General features: G+C 40.4%; 1 pseudogene; it reads left to right on the top strand.

The window, feature by feature from the left end:
• The first annotated feature begins 3,387 nt into the window (after positions 1-3,387).
• LOC143561871 (3-ketoacyl-CoA synthase 1 pseudogene) lies at positions 3,388-5,066 on the top strand (annotated as a pseudogene).
• Positions 5,067-5,420: the final 354 nt, after the last annotated feature.

Below are 5,420 nucleotides of genomic sequence, written 5' to 3'. Positions count from 1 at the left end.
CACTCGGAGACCTTGAGTACTCTCGTCTGCACTCCTGATTGTACTTCTGTAATCCGAACATTAACCACCTTCTAGTTGCCACCGATTTCTCATCAATTAACCTGAAGGCTCGTTGAAGCTCCCCGAAGCTCCAACACGTCAGTCACGGCTAAAACTGCCCCTGACCTGTTCTCTTTCCCTACCGGCTCCCACTGAAACAAACTACCGGATCCTGAGATACCCTGAGAACAAACACTCTCCATATTCAGCAAGTAATTCACTGGAGAGACTTTTACAGCTGGAATACTGGGTTTCTTAATCCACTATCGACCTGGAGCTGTAACTGAAACACGACCTGTGCTCCCACTGTCACGATGTCCTCCGACTGATTTAACCTTCCTAGCTCGTTCATCCTGAATCTTCACTTTGGCTCTGGGTTTGTTACTTGCAAAACGAACCTTCTTCTGCCCACGAGATTCTGTGAACCGGACTTTGTCTTTCACCAAAACTGGATCCACTCCTTTCGGTGACATATCGACCATATACAACGACCCCATTTTTTTGTCACGAGCAACCACGAGATTCCCTTTGACTACTTTCCACTGCCCATTCCCGAACTCAACATCGTAACCCTGGTCATCCAACTGCCCAACTGAAATTAAACTTTTCTTCAAACTTGGAATAACCCTCACGTCTTTCAAAGTCCAAGAAGTACCGGCTGAAGTTATCAAAGCAACATCTCCCATACCCGTAACATCTAGAATATCATCATTCGCTAGTCGAACCTTTCCAAAATCCCCAAACTTTTGATTCTTCATCGTTTCACTACAGTGAGTGGCATGAAACGATGCACCGGAATCCATCACCCAAGCATCAACGTTATTCTCAACACTAAGAACGTAAAACTCATCCTCTGGGCATTCTTCTGCAGTGTTGACTTCTGTAACGTTCACCTCTTTCTTACCATTCAGGCACTGATTCCTGAAGTGTCCCTTATCTTTACAACCCCAGCATTCAATATCATTACGAGTCCTAGACTGACTCCTCTTCCTACTCCCACCGCCTCGTTGTTTTCCCTACCTCTGCCTCTGACTAATATATTACTTGATGATTCACCTGAATTTCTGCGTCTTGAATCTTCTCCAAGAATCAAATCCCGATTCCCATCAAAAGTAATTTTTGTAGACAAACTACAAACTGCAGTCACTGTTTGCGACCAACTGTCGGGCAAGGAGGATAATAACTAAAGACCTTGAACTTCATCATCAAACTTAATGCCAACTGACACTAAGCGGGAGAGGTTCGAATTAAGATTATTGATATGCGTTGTAACTGACCCACCCTCTTTCATTCGAGTTGTCACTAGCTCTCTGATAAGATAGACCTTATTCGCTGCCGAAGGCTTTTCATACATGTTGGATAGTGCGTCCATCATACCATGGGCTGTGGTTTCTTTCATGACGTTAAACGCCACATCTTCCGACAACGACAATATAATACAAGCCCTAGCTTTCTTGTCTAACTTCTTCCACTCTGCTTCTGACAACTTTTCTGGTTTTTCATCCTCAAACACTACATCCAAGTCTTTCTGACAAAGTAGCGCTTCAATCTGCATCTTCCATCAACCAAATTTCTGTCCATCAAACTTCTGTATCGAAACATTTCCGTCTTCTGCCATGACAATGACTAAAACGAAAAAAAGGATAAAAACAGAGATAGACACTGCAACAAACGGGCCTGAACTTAACGACTGTTTTATTGAACTCTGTTAAACAATTAACCTATTTAAATCGCAGCGGAATAACGAACTAAAAATCAGAAAACTGAAACTTTAAACTGAAACGATAAAACCTGACAAACGCTGTTGGTACTAAGTTTTTTTAAATTTCTTCTAACTTGAAACTGTTCTTCAACGAAAAATAGGATCTTGATTCAACGTTCTTGGCACCCGAAAAAACACACTTGGTCAAACAAAACGGAACACACCAAACAAATAAAATGATGAATCTTTTAATTTTTGGTGTACGAAAATTATCGTTTCCTTGGTGTGTTAACTCTAAGACAAAAAAAAAAAGATAATAATAAATCTTCTTTCTTCTTTGTCTTTCTGGTCAAACGCACCCACCCACAAAAAATGATCTTCTTAATATGGGCTACAGCAAACCCAAATCCCAAATTCAAAATTAATACCCAAGGTAAAAAAAGAATCTAGTAAAATCCAAGACCCTACTGCCTGCTAACTAATCACGACAATCTCCTATGTACGACGATGAGATCTAGCGGCTGATCTTCCTCTTCAGTTTTGTCGACTAAAATCTGCCCGAAACAATACACGGCTGAGACTGAACGTTGACGTGCTGATAAACGATTGTTCTAGTGGTGCTCAAACGGTGGTGATGCGATGCGTGAATGACTTTCAGAACAAAAACCTGCAACTCAGATCCGCGACGGTCGGTTCTAGCGGCACTACTGCGGCGGCGAGAAACGGACTGCGGTGGCGGCGAAACTCTAGCGACTTCTAGCGGTGACGCGACAGTACAGGAAACGTCAACGTGTTCTCCGGTGTGTAACAAACCTAACCTCTGATACCACTTGTTAGGATTAAGCGCACACACGAAACTGAACACACACGCGAAAGCAATAAACGACACGAGGATTTAACGTGGTTCGGTCTAAACTGACCTACGTCCACGGGTGGCAACTAGGTATATCTTTATTGAGTGACAATGATTACAAGCACATAACAATCATATATATAGAGATGCAACTAGGGTTAGTATCTTAATAAACAAGAAATCCAAACCGGGCCGGGCCTGCCCTTTGGACTTCAAATAATAAACCGGGCCTACACCGAAAGGCCTACGAAACCCAACAGTGTTAAAATTTTGCACCCTTGTTGTGACTTTTGTGCATGTTTTAACACAATATCTAGAAATCACGACGGTTTTACCATATCTACCTTGTTTTTGAACGACTAGCTAGCAAGACGCTAGAAACAAAACATATATAAATCACCAAAAAGAACACCAATACAACCAAGACCTCAAACACCAACTACAACAACCAAAAACAAAACTACACGTTAAACCGATGCCAATTTTCCCATGTGAGGTCTCTCATAAGCCATATTTTTAATTCATAAGAAGCTCGTAATCTTTACTTCCTCAACAACCATATCCACCTAACCATGCAATATATTTACAAACATCGTTTATTTTAAATCTTTTCTCTAATCAGTTCATTATAATTTTTTTTCTACAAGACATTTTAACGAACCTAAATTAACTTCCTTCACATACATTTTTTTCAATTAACCTGGATATATCAATCATTTGTATTGAATGATTGAGTGAAAGACAATCACTTTTCCAACACTAGTTTTTTTCTTTATAGATTGGGCTTGATTAGATCAATAATTTAGCATTGATAGTTTAGAATAGACTTCCTTTATCACCTCCAACTTTAATTTTCTTTCCCTTTATAAGTGAACTCCTTCCCTCATGCATCTCACTTGTTTAGCCTTTCATCTCTTAATGGCCAATGTTAGCAGCAAATTCCATATAAAAGTAACGAGTTTCTTACAAGATTTAGAGCTCAAATACATGAAACTTACCCATGGCTATTCACTTTTGCTCCCGTTAGTTCTCATTCATATCACTCTCCCTATCCTTCACTTCAGACTCCACCATTTATCAATCATCAGCACCCTCTTTATTATTTCACAAGTTTACTTTGCAAAACGTTCAATACCAACCTACCTTGTTGACTTCACTTGCTTTAAACCCGAAGACCACCTTAAAAAGCCCATTGAAAGCATCTTGAAAGGCCCCAAAGACATCGGAGTTTTCAATCAAGACACGATTTATTTTCAAGAACGCGTCATGACCAATTCCGGATTAGGGGACGAGACATACATCCCCCCAGGGCCTGCGAGTCAGCCCCCGGTATTAAATTGGGAGGCTACTCTAGCTGAGGCCGAGATGGTCATGTATGGTGCACTCGACTCTTTATTTCGAAAGACTAGAATTTCACCACAAGATATTGGTATTCTGATTGTGAACTGTAGTGGCTTCAATCCTAACCCGTCTTTAACCTCCATGGTCGTTAACCATTATAACCTCAAACCTGATATCTTGGCCTACAACTTGAGTGGAATGGGTTGTAGTGCGGGTCTTATATCTATCGACTTAGCCAGAAATCTCCTCAAGACTCACCCTGACACGTACGCTGTTGTTTTGAGCATTGAATGCCTCTCACTCTATTGGTACTTTGGCAATGATCGCTCCATGATTTTAGGAAACTGCCTTTTCCGGATGGGAGGTGCTGCCATGATGCTCTCTAACAAGAACACTGATCGTGCCCTATCCAAATACGAGTTAGCCCATTTGATTCGAACCCATAAAGCATATGTTGATAATAGCTACAATAGCGTGCAACAAAGAGAAGATGACACGGGTATTCTTGGTATTTCACTCTCTCGGGACCTAATGACGGTTGCTGGAGACGCTCTAAAGACAAATATAACAACTTTAGGACCTTTGGTGTTACCATTTTCCGAGCAGTTATTTTTCCTTATGACTCTAGTGCAAAAGAAGGTACTCAGGATGAAAGTAAATCCATATGTGCCCAATTTCAAGCTTGCTTTCGAGCATTTTTGTGTACATGCGGGTGGTAAGGCGGTGTTGAATGAGATTAAGAAGAACTTGAATCCAACGGAGTGGGATATGGAGCCATCTAGGATGACGTTGCATCGGTTTGGAAACACGTCAAGTAGTTCCTGTTGGTATGAGTTGGGTTACATGGAGGCTAAAGGTCGGGTTTCGAAGGGGGATCGTGTTTGGCAGATTGCATTAGGGTCTGGTTTCAAGGCTAACAGTGTGGTTTGGAGAGCGTTGAAGACAATACCTCCAGGTGGTTGCATCGGCGAAGCATGGTCGGACTGCTTTGGTCGGTACCCAGTCAAGGTCCCTCTTGATTAGGGTTAATAATTGAAGTTTATGTAAACATGTAGAAGTGTTGCATGCAAGTGTGTTTAAACAGCTTGGACAATCCTCAAGCAGGTGATGCTGAAAGGATTTTAGGTCTTTAATTGGAATAAAAGTTTATCATCTAGTTAGATTATAATATGGGTAAATGCAAATTAACTTAATAATTTGGATTCCGATATCATATTTAATCAAACACTTCGATCATTAGCTTTTGTCTCCTTTTATAAATTTCGTTTATAGAAATATAAACATCCTTGGAGAATAAAGAAAAATTATTTTTGAAGCTACGTATTAAGTTTAGGCCAGCAATGACCAATTTTCGACTACAAGAGCATCTGAAACGTATTCTCAAACAGCGGCATCATATTTCAAAGTTCATTAAAAAAACATTCACTTTTCTACAATAACAAACATCTAAAAACACTATTAAAAATTATTGTATATATAGATTAT

This window comes from Bidens hawaiensis, unplaced genomic scaffold, assembly GCF_021521415.1.
Source record: "Bidens hawaiensis isolate Kalapana, Puna unplaced genomic scaffold, B.hawaiensis_p1.1 tig00020883_1, whole genome shotgun sequence".
Lineage (NCBI taxonomy): Eukaryota > Viridiplantae > Streptophyta > Magnoliopsida > Asterales > Asteraceae > Bidens > Bidens hawaiensis.
The sequence above is the reverse complement of the archived record's forward strand: the minus strand, read 5'-3'. Positions and strand labels throughout refer to the sequence as shown.